We start from the raw sequence: 19076 nt of genomic DNA on the forward strand, positions 1-19076 counted from the left end.
GAGACCGGCGTCTGGAGACCCTTGTCGCCGGTGTGGACCGGGACTCTTTCTATACTTCTTCTATCTGTGGACAATAATGAGTCTTGAGCACGAAATTCTTCATCTGCTTGGCGCCCTTTGGAGTGGCGCGAAGATTCTTGTATATGGGCTTTAGTCCATGCGTGTCTGCCTTCTGTTAGTCCCGCTACAGATTTTGCAAAGCTCCGGTATCCTATTGGAGTGTTTGGCAGTGGAGGACTAGCTACCCCCTGGATCATGGGTGCCGTTGACGTTTTCTTTGCTTCGCACCTAGGTGGCCTCTCGCTTCTACTATGAGAGCTTAAAGGAGCCGACGGGTGTGAGGGCGTCTCTGCACAAAGGCCCTGGACCGGTGTGTTTGACATTTCTTCAGCAATCATTTCCTTTTGAACTGGTGCATTCGGTTTGGCGTCTGGCCTTGGGAAGCTTTGATCAGTCTTTCGCGCTTTGCTTGCAGGCAAGGGGTCTTGAACGGCCTCCAGGATCTCTGCATCGGAGAGCTCCGAATCGTGATCTAGTTTCCTTTTATGTCGGTTGAGAAAGTATTCTTTAAGGGAGGACGATATCAAGGGAGTTGGGAAGCACTTTGTACTCCCTTGACTTTTGGGCCCCATTTTCTTTGTTTTTTCGTATATATTTTATTTGGTGTAGACTTTGTTTTTGCCGATCCATTTATGTTTGACTCCATTGTGGCGAGATCGGCAGGCTCGTTTTCTGCTCGCTGGCTATTTCCCTGAGCCTTTGTAGGAACCATTTCCATATTTGGGTTTTGGTCTTTGGGAGTGGCCACATTCACAGAGTCTTCGATTGTCTGGGCCTGGTTCGCAGTCTGTACGGATGCTGGAGAGAGGTCCAGGGGCCTGTCTTTTTTGGTCGAACAAGCTTCCAAAGCTTCCTCGTCGGAGCTCCTAAGGTCATGAATTATAGATAGGTCTTCTTGATCGGAAATCAACAAATCGCTTGTATTGTTTAAAATAATTGGGGTTGTAAGGGTGTCCCCCAGGGGTTGCAAACTGTGAGCTAGGGGTCGCAACTGCAACCCGTGCTGACCCCCAAATGTTGTCCCTGGTGTTCTCTCTCTTTCATATCAGAACTACAACTCCCCAGTGCAATGGGGAGAAAATGAGAAAACCTATACCAAAGACAAGACAATATAATCAAGAACAGCCAGGAAAGGGATTTGAAATGTCACTATCAACAGCACTGAGACGTCCAATACCCTACGTGACAACGCCAGCCGGGCCCAGGTCGATTGGGGGGCCATCAGAAGAGGAACTCTTGAGTGAGGAGAGGCTGCAGGGGGACTGGAGAGACACAGGAGGATAGAATAGCATCAGGAGGATAAAGCAAGATGACACGGAGCACCACAGGTTCGATCCCCAGGTCCATGCTTAGAGACCTCTGGTTATTAAGTGCGTTATAAACAACCTACCATAATCAGGTACCCTCCCTATAACAAATCGGCAACAAAATCCACCAGCACTTGAGGAAAACCACAGGGAGAGCGAGTAGCCAGAGTCCCTAGCTGCTACCATACCAGAGACTGTTTCCAAAACCATGCTGGAAAAGAGGTTTTTAAAGCCTCTCATCCATCTAATCAAACTCCAGGGGAAATGACAGACACCAATTGGTGCACAGACTCAGGTGAGTTGAAGAGCCAATTGAAGGTGGAGTTGGGCAGATTGAGGAAGAGGCTGTTGCAGTAGTCCAACAAAGAAAGATTTCCTAATTAGGAAACATGCATCCCCTGTACACTTTCTATATGGCCTAGGCCTAAATATGTACTTTTGTGGATTAGTCTGATGTCAGAATCTCCAGTGTGGAGGCAACTGACCAGACCATCCTATTTTTCAAAAGATCTGTTGAGCTTTAACAATATGTAACCTCATACATAAAAGGTAATTTCAAATGTAGCACAAATATCATTTGACAACTTCTGAATTTTGTTAAGAAACAATTATCTTTTATTTGTTGCAACTGGCCCAAGGCAGTAGTCCAGCCAATTGAGATATGTTAGGGCTGAAGAGATGCAGTCCCTGGGCTTGAGGCCAATTATAAGTCTTGCAGCCCTATTCGGGATAGGTTGAAAGGGAGGAGTTGGGCAGATTGAGGAAGAGGCGGTTGTAGTAGTCCTGCCAGGAGAGGATTAGAGCACTGGAGACATTTGGGGGAAGGTGACTGGAGACATTGAGTTTCTGGGGGAAGGTGAAGAATGCATCTGAGAAGGTGCAGCTGAAAGTGTGCCTTCTTGCCAAGGCCTGTGATGTGAGGAGAGAAGGAGAGCGAGGAGTCGAAGATGACACCAAGGTTCTTTGCCTCACAGGAGGGGGAAGGGAGGGGGGCCAATGGAGGGCTGCCAGAGTGTTGACGGTAAGGAGTTTCAGTCTTACTGGCATTAAGGCAGAGATTGTTAGCAGAAAATGCAAAACCACACAGATTCGACTTTTCTAGATGAGGAACTCTCTTTCCATCTCACTCAGAAGTCTGATAAGACCATACCAGTTAACAGAAAATCAGAATCCTCCTACATGCTATTGTGATATTTTTGCAGAAGATAAGGTGTTGGTAGATTACTGCACGTCCAAATTGGTCACAGGAAAATGTGTCGCAATTTATTTTGAGCATTTTGTCACATATATATGTGGGTGGTGGGTTTACTGAAATAAATAATGTATAAGGATTGAGATTAGGCTCTGTGGGGGGGGGTTTATATGCAAAAAAATGTACCTGCAAACATTTTCCAATGACCAATTTGATTCAATGTAATTAATACTTGCCTAATACCGAGATGAGTAAACACCCACGGGTGATAAAGTATAAGTACCTCTTAGGGACTGGGATGAAGAACCCCAAATGGGATATAAGGAGTATAAATCTGACACAAAGAAAGGACTGCCACTAGAAACTGGGGAAGCCCCAAAGCAGCATCATAAACATGGGAGGAGCAAAAGACAGAGAGAAAGAGACACAGGAGTTCAAACCAGCTGGACAAGGGAAGCTGGTAACCCAGAGAGAACGCCGCTTTCCATGCAGGGCAGACTTGAGGAAGTCTGCCAGTCGGATAACAGTAGGATAACAGTCCCAGTCCCAATTTGAAGAGAAGCCGTGGCTGGGAAGTTTCCGAGCTACAGCAAGTAATGGTGAGGGCCTACCTACCTGACGAAGGTCCCAGGATGAAACTGCAAGAGTGAAGTGGTGGCTGGAAAAGGAAAAGGAGTGGAACCACGGAAAGACTCTAAAGGCTAGTGCTGACCCGCTGACGCAGCCCTATTGCTTTTGTGGCAAGCCCTTCGGGAAATCAAATCTTTGAGAATAGTTTTTTTGTGCTGGCCCTCAAATGAAATGTAAACAAACCGGCGCTGTTTCTTATTATTCGTTTTTCGTTGTTGATGTCCACTTCAAGGTTTGGGCATCTGTCAGTCATTTGTGTTGTGGTTGTTTGTGGCATCACAAGCAGTGCATGGTGGTACAACGTTTGATTGGAGCAGGGACGTCTCGACCCACTTTGACCAGGGCAAGGCTGCAACCCTGTCCTTGAACCCCACGTGCTTCCTCAATGTGCCCAATGGAAATGGTTTGTGACCTGTTGTCAGTCCCAGTCCTGCTTGGACTGTGGCAGAAGCCATTGCCATATCTGGGATGTGTACTGGGCACTGCACAGGGAAAGGCTCTTCCACTGCACCTCCCGAGCATACACGAGAGGACCCTGCATATGATCACTTTCAGAGTGCCAATCTTGCTGCTCTGGACTGGATCCACAGTCCTGGATGTGGGGCCCCCACAAAAGATACCACTGATCTAAACCCCAAGAAGCCAAGCAGGTACCCAAATGGCTGTATGTGGGTCTGCGGATTGTACCGCAGCGGAACCCGATATAACTAATGGGTGTTTGGATTCTTTTGATCATTTTTAAAAGAAAACAACGTACGGATTTGTGCCAAATTTACAAAAGAATGCTTTCGGCACCAAATGCTTACTTCCGAGGAAGGTTTGGTGCCAATAAATCCAGCAGTTTGTGTGGTGAGAGCAAACATTTTTCTACAAAGAATGAATGGGAAAACATACATTTTGGGAACCTATTTATAACTTGCCCACCCCCTTTCAACAAAGCTGCACAAAATCTTGGGGCAAATTACGAGTTGGGTCTATATTTATTTTGGGAGGTTTTTTGATGATTCGCAAAGCAGTGCCAAAGTTATAAGCCACCCAAAAAAGTTATCTTCCAAATGGGGAATGCAACGTTGCCATAACTACAGAGTCACCATCTCCGAGAGGCACCATCTCCGACTCTGTAATATATATGTAAGTGTTAAGAGTAGTTGGGTCTCAATTGTAAGCCCCACCATAATGGGCTTATCAGGAGAGATCCTGAAGGCCAGCCAAAGCAGTACAGCACCACCACGCAACTCTACGAAGGATGTCATACTGTGCATGAGACAGCAGGTATATAGTGTGGAAGAGCAGGCAGTGAGTGCCATTTTAGAGGCAAGGATGAGAGGTGTTGTACTCTGTTAGGAGACTGACATTGCTGGAGAAGCCGCTCGCGACATTGCCTGTAGGTTGTGTGTGCCGTGGTAGACTGGTGATGAAGGATTCTACTATTGGCACAATAGGGCCTTCTATCGCTGTTATCCACATAGTCCCTTGGCACTCAGTGCCAGTCCGATAACAGGGTAAAGCTATGGTTTACTCCGAGCCCTATGATTAACCCAAGCATGGGGCGTGGTGATGCATTTTGTAGGCGCATGTTGAGGCAAGTTCATGGATGACAGCTATGGTGTTCCCATTAACACTGAACTTTTTCTGTAGTCGAGTGACTGTGTTAATGAGTTGGCCAGTGCAGGAAAGCTCTGCCCAAGGTTGGTGGGTCCTGATGTGTGCATATTGGGTCTATAAGTCTTAGTGGTGGAAATGGAAAAAAAATTGGTGGGGGATCCCACAAGGGCCGGGGTGGGGGCGGAGATTGAGGGCAGTGCCCGAGGAGGTGGGTTTTAGGAGAGCGGAGCTGGCAGTTCACCTCTGATCAAAGGAGATGTCCAAAATAATAGTTTAAAACGGCGCCATTTCTTTCATGCTGCTTCTTTTCCAAACTATAGATCAATTCCACTTTAAACCACTTTCATGGCACTGGCGATTCGTTACCTCATCATGCAGACAATAGTTTTGACCAGTGTTGCGGAGTAAATACTCTTTAAACTGCACAATTTGCATCCCATTTTATTTTATTTTTAAACTCCCTCTAGGGTACTATTCAAACAAGGTGATTTCTGTTCGCCATAAGCAACGTTTTCTCTTACTTGAACTCCACCCGACAGCTCCTGCAGCTCCCCTCTGAAAGCAGTTGGGTGTCTGCATCGTGTTGGATAGTTCCAATGTTAATAGGGGTATTTATTTATTCATGCAATGTGTGTTGGATACCTGTATATTTATTTATGCAATGTTTGTCGGATACAGCCATGTATCGACAAACATCGCATAAATAAATAAACCGGGTCGTGGCTGAGGACTAACTTCCTCATATGACCCCTTGTACGGGGTCACAAGAGGAACTTACAGTTTGCTCATGGGTGCTTTGTTTTTTTTGCCCCCAGTACTGACTCTGGCCGGATCTCGCGATCCAGCTACACATCTGGTGCCGGATCTCGGATCCAGCGAGAGCAGGCCAATCGCCAGCGCTGATTAGACTTCTGTGTTATAAGGGGCGAAAGAAACTAAACGCCACTTGAACCAGTCAAACACCGAATCAAAGAAGAGAAAGGACTATTAAAAAGGATCAATTAGAGCATAGGACCTCCTTTCAACTAATCCATAATACGATTCCTATGAAAGAGGAAGTGGTGGACACAGGACATCCATAATGCTCATTTGATTATATGCTGGCTCGGCAGCCATCATTATACTGGCTACAGAAGTCGAGTCTCAGCTTCTGTAACACAATAACCTGAAAAGTCTCCTGTTATCTGAGGGTCATCAAAATACTATGACAGGTGCTACCTACACCATGTGTTTACAGTAACCTTGTCATCATACGTTCAACCGTACAGTCACTTTTTTCACCAAGTATGCCCTGACCCCCAAGCCCGCATGTATGGATGCGAAGTATACTATAATTATATACAATTACCTTCCATTATCCCACCATAAAGCAATCCGCAGGCGTGCAGAGCAAAACATTGGTATGCATTACTAACACAAGTCTTAATGAGTGGTATGCGTTACATGTGTCGGTAAAGGAAGCATTTGACTTTTATAATTTCAGCACCAGAAGGAAGAAAAAAGAGGCCAAACTCTGTTTAGAACCTGCATATAATTTGATGCAAACACTGAAATATTGAAAGTCACGCTTTTCAATCATAAGCCAATATTATCCAAACATGAATGAAAGGGTTGAGGCACTGCCTCACCCTGATCCACTTGAAAGATAGCATTTGACCTTACATGCCCAGCTAGTCCCTCTGCTCGAGCAATCAGCATATGCTGCAAATCCTTTTATCCGTTTAAAGTTTGAAAACAAAACTGTGATAAGACGTTTCTTAAGTAAATGCTCTTTCAGGGCACACAACAGTTCTTCCAATATTTTACAGTGCACTGGATGCCTGTGTTTTCACCTGGACATCACTAGTGCCCATCTTTAAAACAAAAACACATATTTAACACTATTAATTTCAATAACCAACACTACACAGACATAAAAGAAAAAACAACAAAGGCACATTGAATCAGTGCCCCCATCTCACATTTCTGCACAACTCTATTCGTCCGTGCAACATTTACATTGAATTATCCATCGTCTGGCTATACTACCCCGGCCATTTTACACCAGCAATGTGTCCTCCCTGTGCATCATCGTTAAACATTCGAGATATCCCCTCTGTTGATTCCCTCCCATGAGCTTGGGTCTGTGCAGCAAGATAATGTTTATAGGGGTCCCATATATCCCTCGGTCTGGCACCAGAATGAAGTACTCTTCCTTATTCCAGTTCCATCTCATTGCAATAAACAGACCCTCCATGATTTTGCGGCATAAAATGGCAAATTCTGCAGCATTAAAAAGCACATTTTGCAGCACAGACCTTTATTTATGGCGCCATTTTTGCAGCACAATTTTTATTGACTGGAGGGTGCAAGATTGGTATATTGCAGAAAAGAGGCCGTGTGCAAGGCTACAAGACAGCCATGGTGTCATTATATGCATCTTTTGTATCAATTTAATAGGAAGAGTCCTAGATGTGTCTGGCTTGGCAGAACAGTTTTTGTTTGGCTACGTTTTTGGGTTTAATGTGCATGCCTATTTAATATTATTAACGTTATTAATCATTATCAGTTGTAATGCTGAAAATATTCCCCTTTTATGTACTCCAATTCCACCAACACCCACACACCTCTCTCATCCAACACACCTCACACATCTCACCAATTCCCCATCACAACTTGTATTTTCCAACCTCACGCTCAGTCATACTCATACTCACATGCTCTGTCACACTGGCAAATGACAATTTCTGCTCTCCGCTGCCTGCCAAACTCCAAATCCTACTCCCAACTCACACCTTACGCTCCCCAATTCCTCCCGCAGTATACAATCCTTCATTCATGCGTGCTCCTTCTGCATCATTTCTCTCATTCTATCACACTGTTCCCTCATCCTTTCTCACAATCTGCAGTTTACTGCCTAATTCCGGGCAACCCATCTCTGCTCTCGGCCCACTACTACCCCTAAACCCACGCTCCTTGCACTTTCTGTACCTCCGCTCCCTCTCGGATTTCTGGCCCACCGCCCAACTGCATCCGCTCTGCTCTCTTGCCCACCACTTCCCCCTCTGACCCACTGCTCTCACTCTGATCTCCCTTTGCTTTCTTGCCTACCACTCCACAGCTCACCCATCACTCACCCTCTCTCTCCTTTCTCTCACATTGTGACATTTTATTTAATTTTAGAATACTGTACATTTTGGCCCAGATCCTCAAAATATGGGGCATCTAAAAATAGAGCAGAGGATGTTCTGTTTTCAGATAACCCATTTTTGGAAATGAGCAGTCCACCTTATTCTCAAAGGTGACCTCCTGCGCATTTCCATGGGACTGACCTGTAGCGCAAAAGATGCGGTGGCCAGCCGCCTTGAATACGTTTGTGTTGGAAGCGCTCTCCCGACAATGGTCTACAGGCTCCCTGTGCATTTCACCATGACTGGCCCTTAAGAGTTCTGCCACTGTAAAATGCAACCCAAAAAAAAACACATTTATGTTCCATTTGGGGAACAGAAATGCAAGTGAGACAGCAGCTGTCACACTTAAAATCTTTTTTAAAAAAAGGTTTTGCATGAGTCAATAGGGGCAGTAAAGACCCTGTGATGCAGTGGCACCCCTCGTGCACCTATTTAAAGTGGGCGAATAGTGTTGGCTACAATTTCTGCACATGAAGAATATCCTCTTTCCACCGTTCTATGGTAGGTCCTCTCGGCCTTGCCCCATAACATTGTTACTCTCCTTTTGTCCAAAACTAACAAAAGCCCTGCCAGTTTCCTCATCCGCCCAGTGATCTGCCTGGTGTTACCTAATAGAGCAATTTACGGTGCAAGCTCTATCCTCTCCCCTATAATGTCACTTAGTGTCTCAAATACCCCCTCCCAAAACCCCAACACTGGAGGGCATCTCCAAGTTACATGCATGAAGTCCGTCGAAGTAGCGGCACACCGAGAGCACTTATCAATGGTATCCAGAAAGAATCTAAGCAACAGCACAGCAGTATATTAAAACTGAAGCTATTTTAAATGAATCAACCTAAATCTACTGTTAAGGGCTATCTTTCTCGTTTGCAAGCAAAAGTATCTCCATACTTCAACAGGTAACACCTCACCCCAGGGACACCTCCCATTTCCTCAGAGAGGACCCTGCTCAACCTACTCGAGCGTCCTGTATTTTGTTGTAGAGTGTAGACCCATTCCTACTAGTATCCGCCCGCTTTATCATCCCATCTAGTATAGGGGACACCCCAGGCCATGTGGAAAGGTGTGGAACAAACCTTTGAGGGATTGTCTCAATCTAAAATTGTTCTAGGGATGTAACAGCTCCCTTGCCCCTTAGCACCTCCACAATTAGGAACTTTCCCTTCTGGAAAGAGGTCTTGAAAACAAGAGATGCCCAGTAGTTTCATGCAGCGTATGTATCCGAGCTCTCTTGTCACTAGTAAACCCGGAATGTGTATGATCGGAAGTTTAGGAGAGTGAAGAACTTCTCCTTTCACTTTCCCTTCAATGCGAACCCACATTCTACAGGTCAACTCTACCATATTGTCTACCCTGGATAATCTACCAGGGGCCAACAGTACAATCGCCTGTAACAGAGACGGTGCTGCAAGGGCCCTTTCTATTTCCACATGCCTTCTGTCCGTACCTTCCCCAAACCAATATACCAGGCATTTCTCTTAGGCTGCCTCACAGTATGTCTCAATCTTTTTTTTCCTCACGCACGTGGCGCAAGATGGCGGACATCCAGACAGAAAGGGCTTACCAAAAGCAGCTGACAATCTTCTAGAACAAGAAGCGGGTGGTTCTTGGTGAAGGTGCAAAGGAGAAGCTACCTCGTTACTACAAGAACATCAGCTTGGGCTTCAAGATATCCAGAGAGGCTATTGACGGCACGTACACAAAATCAGGTAGTGCCAACCCTCCCCTATGTAGTGGCGCAACCAATGTTTTACAAGACAGGCAGGCCTACCTGCCGTCCCAAATGAACCGTGAAATCACAGATTGCAGGAACATAAAGAAACCGGGGCAACAGGATCATTTTCACTAGCAAGATCCTCCCGTAGAGGTTAAGAGGTAAACCCATCCATCTTTCCACCACAATCCGAGTGTTTTCTAACACCTGTCCATAGTTGCGCTTATACAACACTTCCGGGAACCTCGGAATATCTATCCCTAAATGGTAGGTGTAATCCACATGCCACTGAAACACAAATCCATCACTAAACTGTCCAGTACATTCAGTGAACGGTAAGAGCACCGATTTTGTAACATTAGTTTTCAAACCCGAGAAGTCCCCAAAACTCAAAACATCAACAATAATCTGCCCCAGATTAACCTGCAGGTTTCAGACATAGATCACCATATCATCCGCATAGAGGGAAACCACCACCCTGTGACATACAGCTGTATCCGTGCGCTTTCCTTCCATTGCCAGCCTCTTCCCCTCCCGCTTCCAGTTTCTGGTCTTTCAGCCCGCTGCCCCCGATTGACTAGGCAGTGCCTCATGTGCTGTATTAGTATTCACTTGCTAGCCCTTATTTAAATTGTAAAAAATAAAAGCTTCTCTCACGCTATGTCCACTTTCATTCTATTACCAGGCCTCTTCGCCTCCCGCTTCCTGTTTCTACTGGCTTAACCCACCTACTTAGAACAACCATACAGGGCAGCACTCTGCGGCGAAGAGCCTCGAGGCAAAGGCAAAAGGGCAGTACCTGCAGTAGCCACTCCAGATTGTGTTTGCCAGTGTTCACTGGTGGAGCATGCAGTGCAGCTATCAACCTGCAACAACTGACAAGGTAAGCAACGTGCGGGCAGGAGGAACAGCCATTACTGCTCCCTATTAAACTCTCCCTCCTCTCTTAATACTCCTATTAGCAAAAAGCATGTAGTCTGCTGCACATCACCGACATTGTAGGTTATCCATTTCTGGCATTAAGCCTCGTCTTAGTTAGCCATTTCTCGCAGGTAGGCCTTTATCTAGGAAACTCGAATGTGGGTGTTTTTGCATTTACTGTTGTGTCTTGAGATTTCGGCTTTTCCCATCCATCTAGGAAAGTCAAATCGAGGTGATTTGCATTTGCTGTCGTGTTTTAAAGGTAGGCTTTTTTCCCTGGCGTTCTCCTAGGCAGTCTGGTGTGTTCACTGTGCAGTTTCTCCCTCCCTCTCTTTCTCCCCCTTCCATCTCTCTGCTCGCTCCCTCATTCGTGCTTTCTATCTCCCCTTTCTGCTCTAATTGCTACTCTATCACCTATTGAAGTCTGGAAGAAAAGGTTCAAGAAAAATCTCCTGGTCTCCAATCCAGGCCTGCCCATCACAGACACCTATGTCAATGCTTTCTCCAGGCAGACTGTCACTGATATCCTCTTTGTTGTTCACTCTCCGGACCTTTTGATTCCCCATATGGTCTCAGTTCTCTCCCCTGTCTCTTCTTCGCTCATTAATGTTGGTACCCGACGGGAAGTTCTCTTGACATATTTCCCATCCTCTAGGGGATGCCTACCTGGACCATGCCTACTTGAATGACAGTCATGGTCCAGGGATCTCAGCACAATCTCCTCCTCCTTTATAGGCGTCTTCCGTCTCTCATCAACTTGCTCCCTTCTCCTGCAACTCCTTCTGCGACCCCTTCGGTAGCACCGACAGGCATACCACATTCCTGTACCCCTCCTCGTAAGACCTTCAAAGGTGGCAACCAGCTCCACTTAGCTACCCTCAACCCTCAATCTGCCGGTAAACACTCCTCTGACATCTGCCACCTTCTTGAAGACTTTGATCTTGACATCTTCGGTCTCACTGAGACACTACTTTTTACATACTCCTTCTAGAGGGCTACAAGATCCTCTCTAGGCCCAGGCCTAACTGGTCTGGGGGCAAAGTAGGCCTGATCTTCCCTGAATGGGTCCCTGCTACTATCATACCCACTCAGTCCTACTCTTCCTTTGAATGCCTCGTCTGCAGGCTTTGTGTCTCTCCAAACCTCTCGCTGACTCTTGACACCATCTACAGAACCCCTGGTCCGATCTCCCTCCTCCTCTCAGAGTGCTCTGACCTTACCCCTTCTCTCCTGGCCTCCATTTCCAAGCTTCCCTTCCTCGAAGACTTCAATATTCACCTTGACTCCCCTGATGTGGCCTCTGGAGCCTTCCACAGCCTCTTTGACTCTCTTTCCCTCACCATTTTTTCCTTCGGTCTGACGCAATCAGCTGGACACACCCTGGATGCTCTAATCTCAGCAGACATCCCCATCACCACCTTTCTCACTACACCTCTCTCCTGATCTGATCGTGCTCTCCTGTCCTCTCATCTTGATCTCTTGAGTACCCCGTCTAAGGCTCGGCCCGCACTGACAGTCTCCTCCTCTGTTATTCGACCGATGAAACGAGTGTCAGTTGCTGCTACTTTCATTCCCCATCCCATTCCAGCCACTGGCTCTCACACTGACTCAGCCCTTGCTAACCTTCACCCCTCCATCTCCAACACTCTGGATATCATTGCCCCTGTCTGTAGGATCTGCATGAAGCCTGCCGCCAAGCACAACACCTGGTATGATTCCAACCTCGCCTCTCTGAAACGCAAGTGCAAGAGTTGCTGAGCGGAAGTGGCAGGCTTCAAGCACATCCTCTGACAAAATGGCCTGCTGCCTGCTCCAAAGGCAATACAGACTTCTCCATCCGCTCGAAGAAAAATGCTTATATCCAAGCCTGCTTTGCTGGGGCCACTAACCACACAGCTGAACTAATCAAAATCTGCAAGGAAATTGCCAATCCTACTGCAGTCTCCACTTCTCCTCTGCTATCCCTGACACTCTGCACTGCCCACATCATAACCAAAACTCAGGATATCCTGTCCTCACTACCCTCTACAAACCTTCCTTCTCCTTCACCCTCTCTCATGCCTCCCTTGGCCTCCCTCTCTCCTTCCCTCCTATTCTGCTCTTTCTTGCCCATATCACCGGATGAGGTCTTTAGACAAGTCCTCTCTATGAAAGTCTCTTCTAAACAGGCGATCCCCTGCTCCTCCAGAACTATCAAGGACAATATTGCCACCCTTGCTCCAGCCTTGGCTGAATTCTGAAATCACTCCTTTTCCACTGGCTCATTGCCCCCACTCCTCAAGAACTCCCTTGTGCACCCTCTCTTCAAAAAGTCTTCCAGTGAACCCTCTTGCCCAGCTAACTACCGCCTTCCTGGGCAACCTCTTGGAGAAGCTGGTCATCTCCCAGCTGACTCACCACACTGAACCTGTTGGTTGTCTCCACGAGGCACGGAAACTGCACTCCTGAACACCCATGAAGACTTGCTCTCAATCTCGATTCCAACTCTCCCTCCGTTCCCACCCTTCTTGACAATTTCTCTGCTTTTGATACGATCAATCATGCCACCCTTATAAACCGGCACCATGATACCCTTGGCATCACAGACCTGGCACTGCACTGGTTTACTTCCTTCCTCTGTGACCGACCATCCCAGGTTCAAGTGGGCCCTCTTCTCTCCTCCATCACACTTTCCAGCTGCGGCGGCCCTCAGGTTTCTATCCTCTCGATGTGGCTCTTCAACATCTACCTGGCCTCTATAGCCCATTTGATCTCCACCTTTTCTCCTCACTTTCAGTGTTATGTGGAAAACACGCAGCTCTCCTTTAAGCTTCCCTCCACTGACTCCTCTTCCTCTCTCAAACCCAACAGTATGACTCCTATTCAGGGATGGTATGCTGATTACGATCTCTGCCTTAATGCCAGCAAGACTGAGATCCTTCTCATTGGGACCCCAGTTCCCTCCTTCCCTCTGACTCTGGCTGCCCTCCATGGGCCCCTTCCCCTCACCCTCTTGTGAGGCAAAAAACCTTTGCGTCATCTTCAACTCCCCTCTCTCCTTCTCTGTTCACATCACAAACCTTGCCAAGAAGGCCCACTTCTAGCTGCACCTCCTCAAAGGCATTTTCCTTTTCCTCACCTTGCCCCAGAAACTCAATGTATCCAGAGCTCTGGTCCTCTCTAGGCTGGACTACTGCAACAGCCTCTTCCTCAATCTTCCTAAATCCTCCCTATGCCTCCTTCCACTAATCCAGAATAGGACTGCAAGACTTATCCTTGGCCTTAAGGCCAGGTACCACATCTCTCCAGCCCTAAAATCTCTCCACTGACTGCTGATGCTGTGAGGATCAAGTTCAAGACCCTCTGCATCATCCACAAGGCTTTCTGGGGCCCTGGACCCTGCTACATCCAACTATCTATCCCTAAATACCTCCCTGCTAGAGCCCTTCGGTCTTCTAGATCCAACTCCCTGCAGATCAGACACTTTTCCAAGCAGAGAGTGGGAGATAAGTTCTGGAAGCTCCGTTTCTCTTCCTCCTTCCCTCAAGCCCTCCCCAGCTAATGTCCTCCTCTGCCACATTTTGACTGGCTGCCTGGTTCCTTCTGATTCATACAGGGCACCAGGCCCTCCTCGACCAGTCTACCCCTGCACTTCCTCTCCCCCAACGCCCCCTAACATGCCCTTTCCCCTCTGGGCTTGCCTGGCTGGGCCTGCACCCCATTGAGCCCATCCAGCCCCATCCCACACACTTAGCACATTGACCTTCTTTCCCCAGCACTCTCTGCATTCCCCTGGCACTTGTCCACCTGGCCTCCCCTTAGCACTCGCCTAACCCATGGGCCCTTTCCCAGTTTCCTCACCCTACCCCCAGGACTTGCATGCTCACCACTCCGACCTGCCCATCCTTTGCCTCTTTTGCACTAGTGAATTCCTCTCAGACTGTCACTTCCCACCTTCCCTCTCCCTTGCACTTCTTGTTACTGCACTTGCATGATCCAAATGACAAGGCCTAGTAGGACTGTTTTTGTTTTGTCTTCATCCCTGTTCCCCAACCCCTTTGTTCTTGTTGTGCCTTGAAACACCATTTGCTGTATAGGCGCATTAAAAATACCGCTAGTGGCTCAATCACCAAGGCCAACAATAACAGGGGGAAAGAGGGCACCCCTGTCTCGTGCCTCGTGCCTCTCCCCAACAGGAAGACTGAAGTGAGCTGACCATCCACTATAATTTTTGCATTAGGTAAGGCGTAAAGCAATGAAACCATAGAAACAGACCTCTTCCCCCACCCCATCCTCTGTAATATTGTGAAAAGGGTCATTTGACCGAATCTAACAATATTTTTGGCATCCAACGGCTTTGCTACAATAGGGTCTTCCTGCCAAACCACTGACAGTAAGCCAAACATTCGCCATAGCCCATAAGAAGTGGAGCAGCCTGGGATAAATCACGATTAATCTGCTTTCACACCACCGTGCATCAAAGGTGCTAATCCCATTGCTAACCATTTAGCCAGAATTTTGCTGTCCAAGTTAATAAGCAAGATAGGAAGGTAGGAAGGGCATTCATCCGCTGCCTTCACAGGTTTCAACAATACAACAACCACCGCCTCCCTCATGGATTCCGGCAGCTTGCCATCCCTCAGAGCCTGTTGGTACACTTCTAAAAGATGGACAGCCAGTTTTGATGCAAAATATTTACAAAACACGGCCGTGGAGCCTTCAGGCCCTGGGGCTTTCCCGGTTGACAGCTCTTTAATCACGAAAAGGATTTCCTGCTCCGTCAGGGGTCGACCCAGCCACCCCCTCTCCTCATCAGTACACCAGTAGAGCACCACCTGATCGAGAAGTTGCGAAGCCAGAGTTTGTGAGGAGTACAGGAGAGTATAAAATGCACAAACCTCCAGAACAATATCTCTACCTGCATATTTCTTTTCCCCCTGCTTGATTTTAACAGACAAAATATGTGTCCTCAGCGTCTCGGTCCCAAGTGGTCATCTTGAACCCCTTATTTTGACTTTGAGTATAAAATACCCTTCTCCTGTGGATTCATACTGCTGTCTGCGTACCAGATGTCCTAGTGTCTGCATCGAGATGTTGCCTGTCCTTGTATCAAAGTTTGGAGGTAGAGGGGACCAATGGTTTACAGTGCAAGTACTCAGCAGCAGAAGTCACTGCAAGCTGGGATCACCTACTCCTCCACCGCATGATTATTTTATATATTGCCAAAAAGACATTCAACAATATACTGCAAATAAGGAATTGGGAGCCTATTCCGCATCACATATAGAAAACCACAGCCTAACCAAGAGGTGGGGTAGCAATGCAGGCTGGGGGCCACCTCGCAGTGTTCCGCTGGGCCTAGTACAGTGATTGCCAGGGTCATCTGGCTGCCCTTGACACACCAAGGGCAGTGGTCAGGGGATTGCCACATTTACAGCTCACAGTATGCAAAACCTTTGTGATAACCCATACGATGTGATTCAGCGAACAGACAGGTGCAATGTCTGTGGGCTCTTTAACACAGGATCCAGTTAGCAACATATATGCATGGTATAGGAATGCTAACCTTCATAGTTATAACAGCAGAAGAGCTTCCCACCAATACAGCAAGCATTCACAGAATACACATGAACAAACCGGGCATGGCAGCCCTGCGGAGCCTGGAACCCAGGCGCATTCGTGAGTGTTGCCAAAATCAAGGAGAATGTCTGCGAGAGACCCACAAAACTGAATAAGACCCCAATGAAATGGACAAATCAGTTGAACAGTAGCACCTTCTGATATGCAATCATAATTCATCCACACACACAAACGTCCTCAAGCCGGCCCAGCGGTTGAGGACCTGGAAGTATAAAAGTCAGTGGAAAGATGGCAGTCGCGTGGGTGTTTTGAGTCGTAGCAAGAGTGTTTTGGGGCAAGTTGGAAAGCAGATAGTTAAACAGAGCGAGGAAAGGAGGTGAAAAGGTTGGTAAATGGATTGCAGAGAAGGATCATCAGTAAAGACAAGAAGGATGGGCAAGCAGTGAAAAGGAGACAGAGGAACACCAGTAGTGAGAAGAAGGTGTTTGGGGAGTGAGAAGGAATATCCAAGGTGGAAGAACAGGAGAGAAGTTGGGAGAATGGGTCAGGGCAGGATCTAGAGTCAACGGCAGAAAGAGTGGTGTACCCTGTGCCCAAAAGTGGGAGATTCTGGGGTGGGCAGAGGTACAAGCATGTGGCGAATGATCGCAGAGAAAAGTGTATGTTGATTGGTAGCATTGCCAGGCCCTAGGGTAGAGGTGGTAAGTATCCTAGTCAGACAGTATTACCCACTTCTTCTGAATGGCAATTTAACTGAATTATTTTGACGCATTTCTTCCTGCTTTTATTTTTTAACCGCTAAAATATACATGGTAAGCTATATATTAAAGGTGGTTGAGGAGTGGAAGTTGAGGGTGAGAGTCATTGCCTGATTTTGGTAGTAAAAAAAAAAAAGAAAAGTCAAATCGGCGAAATAAATTCAGCGAAATTGACAATCAGCAAAAAAGAATTAGAAGATTGTTCATAGAGCCAGTAACGCATCCAGTGGAAGCTCTAAGGAGGCCCATGCCAGCTGGCGGCTGTGGGACATTGTGGGAAGATCTTACAAGACGTATTCAACAGCTATGCCTGGAGACTGCCAGAGTCGGGGAAACAGTTCTCCTCCTTCATACTCAAACTGTTCTCATTCTACTTGATCTCTCCTCTGCATTTGATATGCTCATCCACGCCATCCTCATAAAATGGCTCCATCATACCCTTTGTATCTCAGAGAGGGCACTGGACTGGCTGGCCTCCTTTCTCACCTACCGTCCCTCCCAGGTTATCCTGGGCTCTTTCTCCTCTCCCACCTCTATCTCCACCCTGGCTCTTTAACGTCTATCTCGCCCCACTTGCTCACATCTCCACTTTCTCTTCTCTCTTCTCTCTTCCAGTGTTATGCAGACATCCAACTCTTTTTCAAATTTCGCTTTGATACTCTCCCTGCCTCCTCCACAATTCCTGACTGCCTATCTGCCATCCAGTCCTGGTGTGCCTCTAATGATCTCTTACTCAATGGCAGCAAGACTGAGATCCTTTCTACTGAGACACCTGTTCCCTCTTTCCTCCCTTCAATTTGGCCACCCTCCATGGGCTCTCCAGCCCTCTCCATCTGAAATCAGAAACCTTGGAATCAACTTCAACTCTTCTCTCTCTTTCCTTCCTTACACCCTGGACCTTGCCAAGAAGGCCCACTTTCAACTCCACCTCCTCGGATGTATCCTTCATTTCCTCACTTTTCTCCAGAAGCTCAAAGTCTCTAGAGCTCTGGTACTCTCTAGGTTGGACTACTGTAAGAGCCCCTTCCTTAATCTACCCTCTTCCTTCCTCCGTCATAACCAGAATAGGGTTGCAAGATGTATCCCTGGTCTGAAGCCCAGGGACCGTATCTCTCCAGCCTTAAAATCTCTCCAGTGGCTCCCGTTTGTAGCAAGGAACAAATTCAAATCCCTCTGCATCATCCATAAGGCTGTCTGGGGCCAGGGGCCACGCTATCTACAACTTGTTCTCACCAAATACTCTCCTTCTAGACCTTTACGATCCTCCGGGTCCAACTATGTGCATGTTAGGCACTTCACTAAACAGCGAGCTGGCGACCGATCCCTTTTCTCGGCTGACTCCCTCCTCTGGAACAGCCTCCGCCCTTCCTCTCCATCTTGAGCTGGATCGCCGCGTATTCCAGAAGCTCCTTAAGACTTTTCTCTTCAACTCCTCCTTCCCCTATACCTCCCATGCTAAACCCTACAGCCGCTGAGATTGGCAGCCTGGGCCCTTATGTGTCCTTCTGGATCCTGGCCTTCCGTCCAATCGCCATCAGCCTTCGCCCTTTCCCAGCACTTGCCTTTGGGCACCCACTGGCCTTTTCTGTCCCATGGGCCTGCACTTATGGTATTAACAGGCAACCACTCTTCACCTAATTATCTCTGCCAAGCACTCAGCTATTGCTTGCAGTTGACTCTCTGGCACTTCCCCCTCTGTGCAACCTCTAGCACTTAGCCCTTCCCTCTGTCCTTTCAACCTCTCTGCACTTGCACGTTCCGAATGCTCAGAAGGCCTAGTAGGAACGCCTCTATCTTGCTCATCAGTGTTAATGTATCTTCTTTTGTTCCCCCTTTGCCTTTGCCCTGTGGGTGCTTTTAAACACAATTTCTTGATATATAAGCGCCTTATAAATGCACAATAAAATAAAACTAAAGAAACACAAAGCTACGTGGAGCTTCCAAAAGACTCAGATAAAGAGTATTTTTATTTGTTTTCTCAGGAGATGCCGTGAGATTTTTTTTTCTTGCATTTTTCCCTTTCATTGGCCCAGTTACTTGCATAGTCCTGTAAGGAAGTCATGGTGGCCACAGTAAAGACAAACACAAGTGATCACAGTTCAAGGGTGTTTATTTAAACATTATAAATGGGTGAGAAAAACGCCTAATCTAAACCTAAAT

The 19076-nt window shown here is 47.2% G+C and overlaps 1 protein-coding gene across 3 annotated transcripts in view; it reads right to left on the reverse strand.

The window, feature by feature from the left end:
• C5QH8orf76 (chromosome 5q C8orf76 homolog) overlaps window positions 1–19076 on the reverse strand; it is a 366825-nt gene that overhangs the window by 118695 nt on the left and 229054 nt on the right. The window lies entirely within an intron of this gene.

This window comes from Ambystoma mexicanum, chromosome 5q (assembly GCF_040938575.1).
Source record: "Ambystoma mexicanum isolate Mex_15411 chromosome 5q, UKY_AmexF1_1, whole genome shotgun sequence".
NCBI classification, from domain to species: Eukaryota; Metazoa; Chordata; class Amphibia; order Caudata; family Ambystomatidae; genus Ambystoma; species Ambystoma mexicanum.